We start from the raw sequence: 15,464 nt of genomic DNA, 5'->3' as shown, positions 1-15,464 counted from the left end.
TTATTAGTTGTGTCTTTTCTTTGCCTTGGGGAAGTAAAACTCCTCAAGGTTTGTTCTAATTGTTTTCAAGTTGTTTGATATTTTGCATGTCTAGAAGGTCACAAGGTGATTTATTTCCTTTTGATCGTGAAATTGAAAGAACTTTGACAACCAATAGGAGACTTGCTAGGAGGAATTTGAGAGGTATTAGTGAGGTTGTTCAACCAACTATTGAGTTCATCAACCCTTTTGCAAGAGAAGGTGAGGAGAACCCATTACACAATACCACCCAAAATCAACCTACAATGCCTAAGTTTTCATCACATTCCGTACCCACCGAGGAGAACCTACCCAATGGTACTCCCACACCACAACATCTAACCGGAAATTTCATTGCCAAATCCGCCTTTATCCAATTAGTCGAAAGGAGCCAATTTGGGGGGATGCCTAGTGAAGACCCTCATTCTCATATGGAAACCTTTTGTGACTATTGTGATGCGATTTCTCAAACCGGTGTAACTCAAGACCAAATTCGATGGGTCTTATTTCCTTTTTCTCTAATTGGCACCGCGAAACAATGGTTGAAGGGCCTTGATAAGGCCACTCTCGGAATTGATTCTTGGAAGAAGTTGGCTCTAGCTTTCTACAAAAAATTCTACCCACCGGAAAAGACTAACATGCTAAGAGCTCAAATTACGGGTTTTAAGCAAAGGGATGAATAATCTTTGTATGAAGCTTGGGAGCGGTTCAAGGGAATTTGTCGCTCATGTCCTCACCATGGACTTAGCGAATGCTTCTTGGTACAACAATTTTGGAACGGTTTATATGAAGATTCAAGGAACATTCTCAATATGGGATCAAATGGAATGTTCACCGAAGTTGATGACAATCAAACATGGAACAAAATTGAGGAAATGGCGGTCCATAACTCACAATATAGTAGACCTCGCAAGGCTACTAGAGGAAAGCATGAAGTGGACTCCGTTACTCAATTGGGTGCTCAACTTAGTGCTCACATTGACACAATCAATTTAAAGTTTGAAAAAGCTATGGCTAGACTTGAAGAAGTCTCAAAATCACCAAAGCATCATGTTAATGCCATGACGGCATCTTCATCAATCCCAAGTGGGATATGTGAGAATTGTGGAACTTTGGGACATGACCAAAGTGAATGTAGGGGAACAAATGAACAAGTGAATGCTTTCCAAGCATACAAGAGTGGTACCCCTTATTCCAACTATTACAATGAAAACACCAAATTCCATCCAAATCTCTCATACAAAAGCCAAAATGTTCAAAACCCTCAAACAACATACACCCCACCTCCCATGAGAAACCAAAATCAAAGACCCTTTTACAATCAAAACCAAGGTTACCAAAATCAAAATCCATACAATCACCAAAATGACCAAGGTTTTGATGTTCAAAAAGCGGTCCTCCAAATGCAAAAGAATCAACAAGAATTTTTCACTCAAATGCAAAAAGATAGCCAAGCAAAAGAAACCACCATCAACAACATCCTAGCTCACACCAAGATGTTGGAAACCCAATTGGCTCAACTAGCATCTTCAAGCTCACAAAGACAAAAGGGGCAATTACCACCTCAAAGTAATCCCCCAAGACATGAAACGGTTAGTGCCATTCACTTGAGAACTGGTACAAGGTATGAAGCACCAAAGAAGCAAGTTGAGGATGAAGTTGTGGAAGCTAGTGATAAGGAATAAATTGTGCAAAACTCCAAAGATGGAGAATCATCAAAAGAAGAAAGTTCAAAGAAAAATGAAGACAAGGTCAAGGATAAGGAGCCCATTGTGATTAGACTTCCTTTTCCAAGTCGTCAAGCCAAGCCCAAATTTGATGATCAACTTGGAAAGTTTATGGAAATTGTGAAGAATTTGGAAGTCTCGATTCCTTTCACGGAATTAATCAATCACGTGCCGGCTTATGCGAAATACATGAAAGATATCCTCACAAAGAAGAAGTCGATCCGGAAACTTGAGACTATCGCCTTCACTAAGATGAGTAGTGCAATACTTCATGGGAGTTCACCTCCAAAACTAAAGGATCCGGGAAGCTTCTCAATACCGTGTACCATTGGCGACACAACGATCAACAAAGCCTTATGTGATCTAGGGGCTAGTGTGAGTGTTATGCCGTACTCGGTGATTAAAAGGTTGGGGATGGGAGAGCTTAAATGCACCAATATCACACTCCAAATGGCCGATAGATCGACGAAGACACCATTAGGGATATGGGAAGATGTTCCCGTGCGAATTGGGAAGTTTTTCATCCCGGTGGACTTTGTCATTGTTGATATGGAGGAAGATTCCAACATCCCAATCATTCTAGGAAGACCTTTCCTACACACCGCGGGTGCGGTGATCGATGTGAAACATGGTGAGCTCACTCTAGAAGTGGGAGATGAAAGCATAACCTTTAATCTTGACAAGACTATGAGAGCTCCTCGTTTGCATGAACCATGCTTCATGATTGATCATTATAGCCGGAAGGATGATAGGAAGAAGTCAGAACTCCAATGGAAGAAGAAAATTGAAGATTCTCCATTCAAAGAGCAAGTGAATCATGACAAGGAGAGCTTGCAAAGCTCATCAAAACCAAGCAAAGAAGAAGAGGATGGCCTCATTGGCCAAGAGAAGAATTTGGGAGGGTTGTCTCCATCAAATCAAGAGATTTTTAATGATCAACTTAATGAAGTTTGTGGTCTTTGGGACGACGAATTTGAAGGGATTTTTAATCCCTACATTGGAAATGCCATCGATCAAGACAGACAACAAGGGCCAAGGTCTATTGAAGAGCTTTATAACGATAATGAACAAGCTTTTGATTATTTCTTCAAAGTGTTGAGCAACATCAACAACACCTTAAACATGCCCCCTTGACATCTCATCAAGAATGAGAGTTTGGTGGAGTCCTCCCTAAACCACCATTTGTAAATATTTCTAACTCCCTAACTCGCATTTCAATTCTTGTATTGCATTTTTGTCATCTTTGGATTTATTTTTATTTACTTTGATCAAGATAATTGTCATGTTTGAGAGAAGTGAGGGAGGGACTAACGATTTCAATTGATGTGTAGTGCTTTACCTTAGTGTGGAGATGACAATTGCCTAGGCTATCCTTGCCTAGTAGTGCCCCCACAATGAAGAACACAAGATATTGAAGAAGAATGGAAGAATGATAAGGGATATGCATTGTGCACGGATGGAACTGAATCCGGGTACAAAAGGGTCAAATCCGAGCAGATTCAGGAGAATCCGCCCGTCTTCAGACAATCCGAGCGTACTGGGCAGAAGACGCACGTCCCTCTGAGTTGAATTTTGAAAAATTTTTGACTGTAAAATAATCCGGGCGTCCTACAGCAGAATCCGCCCGTCTTTGAAAATACGCCCGTCTTGAATGGGTGACGGCCGTCTTCGCAGCTAAGGAAAAAAAGGAAAAATTCCTGGACTGAAATCCGTCCGTCTTCTGGAGAATCCGCCCGTCCCGAGTCAACAAATCCGAGCGTCTTCTCTTAAAGACGCCCGTCTTTAGGCGAGTTTTTCCCAACCCAGAAAGTGCAGAATCCGCCCGTCTTGAGCAGAAACCGCACGGATTGCCCCTGCAGTTCGAATCTTTCGGTCTTTATAAAACCCCTCCCACCTTCATTCATTCATTCATTCATTCATTCATTCATTCATTCATTCATTCATTCATTCATTCATTCATTCATTCATTCATTCATTCATTCATTCATTCATTCATTCATAACACTACTCAAAAACATCAAAACCCTCATCCTCTCCATCACAAAAACAAAATCCCTCAACTACATTCACCAAAATCAAATCAAACCATCCTTCCAACAACAAATCCATCACTCCTTTTTCAATAAAAATCAAAACCAAGCACAAAAGCTTCAACCTTTGAGTCGATTTTTGAATTCATAAAGGCAAAGCCTTTCACCTTTGAATCGATTTGGGTACACTACAAATTGAAGATTTTTCATTCTTTTCTTGGTTAATTCATCAATGGCAAGGACTAAGGGAGCAACAAAGGCAACAAAGGCACCAAAGACACTTTCACAAAGGCAAAAGGCTCTTCAATCAAAGAAAGCATTGGCTATGGTGGTAGCAACCCCAAACTTGGAAGTGCAACAACAACAACAACCTTCTATGGGAGCAACAACATCTACTACTCCGGAAATTGATCAACTTTTGCATTATCCGGAGGTAACTTTTATTTCCAAAACCCATAGAGACACTTTTGCCATGTTTGCTAGGAAATCATTTCAATCCACCAAGTTTATTTGTGAAGATACCTTAGATAAGTTGGGTGTCCTTGAGCAAACTAGAGCCTTCTTTAAAGCAATGGGGTTGAAGAAATTGTTTGAATCAAAAGAATTGACATACCCCTCCCTTACCTTGGAGTTTTTGAGTTCTTTGAAAGTCACCAAAGTTGAGTCTAGGGAGAACCTCGAGTTTCGTCTAGCTAATGTTAGTAGATGCATTTCCTTTAGGGAATTGGGTGAAATTTTGGGTCTTAGTGATGAACCGAGTTATTTTAAGAATTATGGAAAGTATGACCCCGACCCTCTTTGGGAGGCAATTTCCGGAAGGAAATTTGAGGACTTTCATGCGAGTCGTGCTCTTTTAGTCCACCATCAGGGCATAAGAGTATGGCACAAGGTCATAGGAAACACCATTATTGCAAGGAAAGATACCAACCATTTCACCAAACTTGATTTTATTCTTCTTGAATCGGCTTTGAACATTGGAAGAGTACACACCAAGCCTTTCAACTCTTTGAGGCTTTTGGTAGATAGATGGCTCAACATTGATTGTGGGAAGAAAGGCACTACCGTTATTGTGAATGGCGGCTTAGTCACTATCCTAGCCAAATACTTTGATCCTAACTTCAACAAAGATAACAAGTATGAAGCGAAGGAGGGTGGTCATCTTGTTGATATGCATACTATGATAAACAAGTACAAGTGGGTTGCCCATAACCCTCTTGACACCAAGTATGGATGGCTCACTAGTGAAGCTAAATCGTTTACTTTGCCTTCAAAGATTTATCGTCTAAGTGTCCACCGGACCAATTATCTACTTCCCCTTTCTAAAGAGGCCGAGTATATTATCCAACAACAAAAGGGTGAACTTGAAATGCCCTCCTCTTCCATTGTCACACCACCTTACCCTTTTGAGTATCAAGAGTTCAAGCCGGAAGGAGTTGAAGCAAGAAATGATTACTTGACTCTTCTTATGCAAGCAATGCACAAGCAAGCCTTTGAGGATCGGAAAAATGCTTACTTGGCTCAATATCCACCCCTCCTACACTTATCTAGGCAAGGACTACTTGATCCATCATGTCCTGTGCCTAGTTGGGCGGATAGAGAAGTCCTATTTCCGGGTGCATCTAGGGTCGTTTCGGGTGACAATGAGGTTGTTGGTAATGAAGAAGTTGATGATAACATTGATGAGGAAGCAAGTGAAGAAGGAGAAGAAGATGGTGAGCAAGATGATGAGAAAGGTGAAGAAGAAAGTAAAGAAGCAAATGAAGAGGGAAGTGGCAATGAGACCACTTCTAATGAGGAGAATGATGATAGTGATGATATGATGGAAGATTAGCAAGCCTTGGAGGCTCCTACCCTCTCATGGTTTGTCTATTTCTCTCTTTGTTTTAAATATTTTTCTTGATCATTGTTGGAGTAGTCCTAGCACAATAGAGGACTCACACCTCGGTACCATTGAGGTGTTCTCATTTTATTGTTCCCACTTTCAAAATCCAAAATGACAAATTAGTTTCATGCATTGCATAGTGTATGCATGAACTACACCCATCCTTAAGACATTAGCAATAGTGTCTCACTCGGTTTGGGAAAGTTAATGCATACACAACGGGAGGTAATCTAAATTATCCTCTCCGTCATAAAAAAACCATGCATCATGTAGTGTAGCTTAGTATAGATTGCATTTAGTATGAAATCATGCATCATCTTTGCATAATTTCCATCATTTTGGCCATTGAGGAAAATGCCCATATTAGTGTGGGGATGGGAATTCTAACACTTAACTCTTATTCAAAAATCCAAAAAAATTGAAAAATTTCGAAAATCATAAAAATTTGAAAAATAGAAAACCCAAAAACATGTTTATTTCCTTTTATAGTCTTGTGTATATATTGTCTTGTATATATTGTGTTTGTTTTATCCTTTTTCACATTGATCGACTACGCCACATCCGAGACATGAGGATATTGAAGACCGCATGGTATGATCTTTCCAATCTCCTTTTCCCTCTTTATGTTAATGACTATGTGGCTTTATTTTGATTGATGCGGTATAACAATGTAAACGTAGGACTTGCATTTAGTTTATATGCCATATTAGTTAGTAGAATCACTTGCATTAGGATGTTTATATTAGTTGCATCATAGCATGTAGTTGCATGTTAGAAATTTTTTGAAAAGTGCCTAATTAGGAACTTTGACAAGAGCAACTAAGCCATTACAAATACTTGTTCAACTTAAGACTTTGCCTACTAGAATGGTTGTAAAACACCCTAGATAGTGTCATACTAGTGTCGTTTGACCCATGACCCAAAGCCTAGTCAAGGGTTTGCATGTGAGTCACCTATCCAACCCCGTGATGCGATGTGGACTTGGTTAACTTGTCTATGTGACCTTGATTGACCTTGTGGTAAGGCAACCCAAAAATATTTTCTATCAATAAGTTTGAAGTGCTCATTTCGAAAGTTTTGTCATGTGGAAGTAATTTAATGCCAAGGAAACCTCAAGTGTTATGAATTGTTGAATGTTGAGAAATTAAATTGTTTTGATGGAGGCGTACCACTTCGATGTGCTTTGGAGCGGGATCCATTGAATTGGGCCCCCACACGGTTGTGAATTCGGCCGCCCAGAGACAGAATGACTATCACCCCGAAAAGCTATTGTCTAGAGATTAACCGGTTGCCTAATACGCGATTGGCGAAAGCAAAAAACACTAGCCCGGAAGGGACAAATCCCATCTTAAATTTTTGAAATGTGAAAGTAAATGAGGTCAATTTTTGAATACTAGTCATATCCACCCGCTGTGTATAAAGATTTGAGCATTTCATTCCCAAAAAGCCTTTTTGTCAAGCCACTTTGTCGAGCTTGGGACGATCCATGACCTTTACTTTTGTAGAGAATTCGAGACTTGTCATGTCATATGCTACTAGCATCATAGGGATCATCATTCCACCACCATCCGATCGCTCTTGACGAAAGCATTTGGAAATTGAGGACGAAAGTAGTCTAGTTTAACACCATTTGGAGGTGATTTAGTGCCATCCTCTTAGCCTTAGTAATTTGTTGAACTAGTATTTGTGAAGGATTACATGCTCTTAAATTTGTTCCTCTTTAGTGCCTCCGCCACTTGATGAGGAAGTGGCTATTCCTTTTGTAGATGCATCCATTATGTGATTTTATGTGCTTAATGTTTGGATGTGTCGCCATTTTGGCAAGACCCACCTTGCCTTGCAAGAAGGCATCCTACCTCATGGTTGTCTTGTTGTGAGTTGAAGGGGCGGAGTGAGACCCGCTAATTGTCTCATATCGGCTATGTTATTAGGTTAGTTTAAATAATGGTCCTAGTCTTTGTCACCTCTTTACTCGGGACGAGCAAAGGTTCGGTTTGGGGATATTTTATGTGACCATAATTAGCGCATATTTAGCCCCCGAATTAGCCTTGTTCCCATGCTTTTTAGTGCATATTTGGGTCATTTATTATCTTTAGTTCTTTGTTTTGCATATTCTTTGAGATTTTGATCCCTTGGTAGGAAAGGAGTAAGAATCTTGCATTTTCATGGCAAAACGAGACTAAATTGATCGAATCCAATGACCAAGCATCAAGGAGAGACAAGATTAGAAGGCCTTTGTATATATGATAGTAGATGAGCAATGTTGAGAAAGGATCCTTGAGTCCCCAAGGAATTTATGAAGAAAAGGGAAGAAAAGAAGAAGAAATCTTGCTGAGGCACAATCCGTGCGGATTGCCTACGATCCGGCCGTCCTCCCTATGAACAATCCGTGCGGTTTCACCCCAAGACGCTCGGGTTTAGCCACCACAATCCGCCCGGATTCCTTCAAAGCCGCTCATGTTCCATCGCCAGAATCCGCCCGTCCCGACTCTAAACCGCTCGGATTCCTCTACAACGCGATTTCCTCTTCTCCAAGCTACAAAGAAAGAAGCCCTTCCTTCGAAAAATACCGGCTCCTCCCTGCTCAATCTAAAAAGTGTAATTACTAGTTTAGCCCTTAGTTAACCCTAATGCATCCCCCTAATTTCCACTATAAATACCCCATTAGTCTAATTAGAAGAGCATGTTCTTCTTATCAATAATTAGAGTAGTTAATATCCATCAAATCTCTCTTTAGTTTTGTAATCAACAATTAATCAAGTTCTAATACAAGTTTTATTTCCTTAATCTCTTTTTTGTTCATCCTTTATTTTGGGTAATTGAAGATTATTTGGGTTATTATTGGGAGATTGACAACCTCTCAATCAAGCATCAAGTACTTCTTTTATCTTTGCTTTTGTTCCGGGCGTAAATCCAGAGCAGATGTTTGATACCACTCGTAGCTAGTAGAATGATGTCCTTGCTAGAGTCCTTCCTGCGGTCTCCTGAAACGATGAACAAACTGAGGGCTCGGCTTTGGCCGAGCGTACTCACTCCGACGCTCAAGTCAGTAAACTTAGAGAGGTAAGATGTTCTGCTTGGCTAAGAGTGTATTGTAGAGAGATAAGGAAGATATTACCAGATGAATAGTGGTTATTAGGTCAATTTTTGTGGATCCCTTCCTCAATGAAGGTTGAGGAGTATTTATAGGCATTCACCTTTTGTCACGTAGTGGCCAAGTGGCCAAGTGGCTATCAGGTGGAAAGACCGTTGTACCCTCGGCCGATGGACCTGTGGCAGGCTCGCCGAGGGTCTTGGATATGAGTACGCGGATATGTGTCCCGGCTAGCTGGTTGCCATGCCGAGACTCAGGTGACAGGCCGATGGGCTCCATCGGCTAGGCTGTCTGAGTCGTTGACTATGCTGTGGATACCCTTGACCTTGCTCAATATGTTGACTTGGTCAGCGGTGCAGAATATGCCCCATCAGCTTTATTATTGGAATCATTAGTAGGTATAATTATCTTAATCCCTTTTTAATTATTGTTAATTACTTTCATTTATTCATCATGTTTCATTTTGTTGGTATGATTGACAACCTTGCTTGCATGATCAACATGATAATGAGTGAGTAGTCTCTTAGCTAGGGTTAATGGGTGATTAGGGGAAACCAACATGGGGAATGATTCATGCTTAAATTAATATGCTTTCATGGTTTATTTGCTTGCTTGTTTTGATCTCAACTCATGCACATGTTATGTTTGATGAAATGCGAGCCTATGAATCCTTGCATTTTTTACCCATCACCTATCTTTTCAATGAGACTTGTAAGACATAAACCAACTCGAGTCTCATTAGACCATGCATGTTGTTGAGTAGGGAAGATTAAGTCGACTTGTAGGTGTTGTACAATCTAATCGATTTGGCTCCGGGACCCAAACTTTCCTACGATTGTAAGATATAACCCAATTCAATCCATCACAACAATAATGCTTGCTTATAATTTGAGAACATGTTTGTATGATCAATTCCCATGATTTCCCTATGATCCCATGACACCCTAGTGCTTTTTATCAATTGTTTACAACTCTTTTAATTCATCTTGCTTGTTTATTTGCTTTGCTATTTTAGTTAGTGACCTTCTACATCAACTCAATTTGTGACACCCCTTAGACACCACTAGTTTCAATAGAAATCTCATCTCAATTCCCGTCCCATGGGATCCGACCTTTACTTGCCTCTTTACTAATTGTAGAGTTGTTTGTGAAGCTATAAATTGTGTTTTGATTCGGACGTGACCCAACGACCACATCTATTTATTTGTGAACACGAAACGGACCGATCAAGAAGCAAAATTGAAATTCATGAAGACTACTCTTCATTCGTTTGTTTTGTCTTAAAACTTTCATTGAAGTGGTTGCGGTATTTTGGTCTATTACGATTTCCAACAAATCTAGTCACCAAAATGATTTAACGTTTCAAAGTACTTAACTCAATTAAGCATATGAGAACCAATTCATTGTAAGTAGATATGTTAGTCAAGAATAAAAAACCCTTTTGATCACGAATAACTTTTATCTATACTCTTCACAAGAGATCCTTACAATGGATAATACGAGGTTTTTAGAAGAAAAATTCAAATTTTGTCTTTAGTTACGATGTTTTAATGGAGATTTGAATTAAAAATCGAAATGATATCGTATATGAATTGTGGTAAAGAAATAGAACAATATGATAACGGAATAGTGGAAAACTTAACATTTATCGTTTTATTAATACTTGTAAATAACAAGTAAAGCATTTACATAGTGACCTCTACCCAACTATGATAAATGATTCCAAGATCCAAATTCATATTAACTTGGGGCACGGTGTGCCGAAATACCCTTTATTAACATAACTCGGTGGATTAACTCTTTAATCGATTCTACTTTTAGAACTCTTGGTCGATAAAATTACATTAATATTTATCTCTAGCCCGAAACACATCCGGAAATCGTCGTGAATACTTTCGTTGAGTTCAATCCAAATTTCGAATAAATGTGTCCATGATCCAAATTCATATTAACTTAGGGCACGGTGTGCCGAAATACCCTTTATTAACATAAATTCGGTGGATAGACATTTATCACCCACTTCCCCTACGTAACAAGGTTTATACCCCGGTAGGGCCGAGTGCACTCCCTCATGAAATAGGTTTTCATGGTTTCTACTTTTTGGTAAGGCTAAGTCTCAATTGTTTATTTTAGCGAGAGGTCGTCTCAATTTATTATCTATCACGTTTTAAGTGAACTAAAGCGGTGAACTACGATAATTGTAATTGACACGGTCGATATACTCGATTTAATGATAATGCATGTTTTAGTTATGGCGATTTAGCGATGCATGCAACATATAAATAAAATACAAAGCATAAATAAAATCCTAGTATGACCTTCCTAAAATAGTAAATCTAATAAACTATTACAAATTCGGAAACCAACTCCTTTGGTCCCTTGAACTTCGGTCTTGGCATGCATTTCAAGGCAACACTTTCTTTGATGAATCGCCTTCTCGAGTGGCACCGTCTTCAAGGAACTCCGGAATAATTAAATTACAAAATGAATTACATAATTTCCTATTATACATTTGTAATAAAAAAAATTATTAAATTACAAAACGGTGATACGAGATCACAATAATTACAACCGAATCGATATTCCCATACATTTCGGGTAATACCAATTAAACTAAGGCCATACTAAGTAAAATTACATAATTCAAAAATTACATAAAATTAAATTATGACAATCATAAATAAAATGCAGCATTATAATATGTATGAACATGCTAGATTTTATGATAAATCGCCTTTTAAGAGCCAATATCGTATATTTATCGGTTTTTACGGATTTGCGTGATTTAACTTATTAAAATCACAAAAATTACAAAAATTCATATTTATGTACAAGTTAATTACCCTAACCATATTAGGACTCAAAATTAGTCTCCACTAACATGTTGACAATAATTAAACTTTATTTCTTTATGTTGTTCATAAATGGACCCAAAAATACAAAATTATGCTATAAACTTCAAATTAAATTATAAAAATTTCAAATAATTTCGAAATTTGAAATTTAAACTCATGAACATTTTGGAAAAATACCATGACACTCATAATGTTCAAAACTTAGGTTAAAAATTTCGAAAATTTATCGAGAAAAACAATGTTGCGGTTTATCAGATTTATCAAATATTACCATAAAAATATGAGAAAAATTATTTTTATCAACTTTTCACTTTTAGATCTGAAATATATGATAAAATGCAACATGTGACATTTTTCTTTAGTCATGAAGTATGTTTTAGCATTTTTGCTAATTAAAGTCACTATTTATGTGATTTTTCATCAAAAATTCATAAATCAAGCATAAAGACTTCATTATAGCCAAATATTTTACACACATCTTGTAAAATTACATGTGATAACATACTAAATTTCTATGACCATATTCGAAATATAACTCATAATAACCTATTTAACCATTTAAATACGATTTTAATTTGAAAAATCCATATTTCGAGCATAACAACTCATTTTATCATGAAAATTTACAGGCCATCAGTAGATAATATATGTGAAAATATATCCAAAAACCACTGGAGAATTCGAAGTTTAGCAATTTTTCGTCCAAAAATGACATTTTCCTCATAAAAATCACATTTTAATGCCAATAATATAAAAAATGAATAATAAAAATCCATAAATAAACCAAAATGTCCTAAAAATTTTTAACATGCAAAGTTATTTCGTGATTTATCAACATAAAACACAAATTTCAAGTTTTATTCGTTAATCGTATTATCTCGGAAAAACGATCCCGATCTTGCATGCAACAACCATAAAGCTCTGATACCACTTGTTGGAAATCATATTTTAAATATCACATATTTTAGTTTACAGTTTTAGTCATAAAAATTTAAGGATCTTATGCATGCAAACTAAATAACAAAAGATGAGAAAATCGTTTTCTCACCATCAAATTTTCGGCCATTTTGGGCACCAACAAGATCTCCTACTTGTTAGTTCTTGAGCTATAATGAATATTAGGATGATCCTCCAAAAATCCCAAAGTAGAGATTCTCCTCTTGATTGCACCCAAGATTATCCCTTATCCCCACTAAATAATATTTGCTAGATATTTGTTTAGTAGTTTACCTTAAAATTGATTACTAATACTCATATATTACACTAATAATATTAGTAATTTGATTTGAACAATTTGATTGAATCTTCTCATATTTTAGATGAAGATTAAAGAGAGAAGAGAGAATAATGCATAAACTTTTGCATGTGATGTGTAAGAATAAAATAAGAGAACTAATTCTCTCTAAATCAAGGAGGGAACACGGTTTGAAGCCTCTCCAAATGCCAAGGATGGCATCTTACTTTATCCTTTTTCTCTTCACAAGGTAATAGGTTGTGTAAGAGATGTAAGAGTAGGTGTGTAAGATACATGGTGTAGGCATGAATATAATATTCTATCACATAAAATAATTCACCCATAATCCACCATAACTCCCTCTATTTCGGTCCATGTATGTAAAATGGACAACCATTTTATTTTGTCAATTTGTCATTTGTCACACAATATGTCACATGTAGTATGTTACATGTTATTAATTAATTAAATGCATATTTATCACATAAATATCATTTTTATAAATTAATTAAATTACTTCCAACAAATTGACTAGTGATACTTGATCACATAAATAAAATGGGTCATATAATTATAATTCACAACATCTTGTAATTATAATTAACCATTCATTCTTATCTCTATTATTTCTCAAACAATAAACAATTTTAGTAATAAAGCCAATTTATTACTAAAATAAATCTTATTTAATCTCATTAAAATAAGAAATCAATATTCTCTCTCTCACAAATGAATTGTTCAATTTCAAGGAATTGATCAACTTGTATCGTCATACAATTAATCAACTTTACAGATAAGGGCATCATCCTTTAGGTGTGACCTTAAGGGATCAACTGACCACCACCGTCCCACGACAGTAACGTTAAACTCTAGCAAGCCAATCGTTACCGATTAATGTTGGTCTGTTGACTATAAAATGAATCATCCCTTACGTATTCTTAAAAATGAGATTTAAACATGTGATCATCATGATCGACAATTGTGATCGCATTATTGTCGGGGACACTCCAACAAAAACATCATCAAACTCTCCCACCACAGGTATATCAGCAGCTGTCTGCGGCTCTACTCGACGATCTCTCACTTGACAAATAATCAAGGGACACTTCTTCCTCAAGCATGACTTTAAGGCCATTACCGCTATGAACTTACACTTAGGTCTCACAACAAACCCCTTATAAGACACCCTTATACCCTTGGGACCCTTTAAAGACACTTTCTTTTGCCGACAATCTATCTTGGCATCATACTTACCCAACCAACCATCCCGACAATCACCTCAAACCCATCCATAGGAAACTCTAGCAGGTCTACCGGTAAATATACCCCTCCAACCAACATAGACACTCCCTTATACAACTTAACACATGACACTGACTCCCCAGAAGGTATAAACACATCATCCTTTACCAGCTCAAACTCCCCTAAGCCCATAGACAAAGCATGACTCCTAGACACAAAAGAGTGTGTTGCCCCCGAGTCAAACAGAACAAAAGACGGTATATTATGAACAAGAAAGGTACCGGTAACTACATGTGCATCATTCTGCACTTCTTGCTTATCCATCATGAAGAGCTTCCCACTGCTTTTCTGGCCTCCCCCTTGAACCGAAGCATTAGAAGTACTCGGCTTGGCTGCCGAATCCTGGGTGACACTGTTATTCGGGCGCTGATATGATCCTCCACTGATGCGGTTAAAATCGCCATTGTTGCTGTGTCCACCACGGTTACCCCATGATCCAACCTGCCGATTGCTAGCATAACTCTGACTCGGACCTGTGAGAAGTTCCCCTGAGAAGTTCCCGAGCCTACTCCAGTCTTGGCACTCGTGCAGTCTCGCCTCTTGTGGCCTATGCCACCACAGTTGTAGCATGACAGGTTGGAGTTGTCACTCACACTCCGTCCACCACCTCTACCCTATCCTCGGGACCCTCCAGAGAAACCAGCCCCACCAGAAAAAGCCTTGGCATGATTAAAGTTGCCCTTCTTGTTACCCGACTAGTTGTTGCTCCCACTATCAGCTTTTCTCGTTTCAGCAGCAGATCTTTCTGTAGCTTCTCTTGCGAGATCTACCATTCTCTCAGCTTGACCAGCCCTTAGATATGCATCCTTAATATCAGTGATGACTCCAGCTGGTAGACGGTTCGTGATCTTAGCTGACAAACCCCTCTCAAAGCGAAGAGCCAAACCCCTCTGCCCAAGCTGCATGTCCTCCACATAACGAGACAACTCAAGGAACCGGTGATTGTACTCGGTGACGGTCATATCATCAGTCATACTGAAGGAATCGAACTCAGATCTCAACTTGTGACGGATATGCTCCGGCACAAACTGCTCCCTCATAGCACTCTTCAGTCCCGACCATGGTATAGCCTCTAAGCCTTCAGCCTGGTAGTAAGCTCTGGCGTCCTCTTTGACATTTTGCCACCACACTGCGGCCTCGCCCCTCAGGTAGTACACTACCTGCTCAACTATCATATCTTGCGGACACTTAACCACTTTCATGAGACTTTCCATCTCACGATGTCAGTTCTCGAGCAACTTAGGTTCCCCAACGCCCTCATAGGTAGGTGGGTTAAAGCGGGCGATGATGATGCTAAATTGGGTAGCATCCACATGTTTCTC

The 15,464-nt window shown here is 38.4% G+C and overlaps 1 non-coding gene across 1 annotated transcript; it reads right to left on the bottom strand.

Annotated features, from left to right (window-relative positions):
* Positions 1-656: 656 nt before the first annotated feature.
* LOC141589236 (small nucleolar RNA R71) lies at positions 657-763 on the bottom strand. The gene has a single exon (XR_012520185.1). It is a non-coding gene; the product is annotated as a small nucleolar RNA R71 (small nucleolar RNA).
* Positions 764-15,464: the final 14,701 nt, after the last annotated feature.

This window comes from Silene latifolia, chromosome 6 (genome assembly GCF_048544455.1).
Source record: "Silene latifolia isolate original U9 population chromosome 6, ASM4854445v1, whole genome shotgun sequence".
Classification (NCBI taxonomy): domain Eukaryota; kingdom Viridiplantae; phylum Streptophyta; class Magnoliopsida; order Caryophyllales; family Caryophyllaceae; genus Silene; species Silene latifolia.
This window is presented reverse-complemented; position numbering and strand designations above follow the sequence as displayed.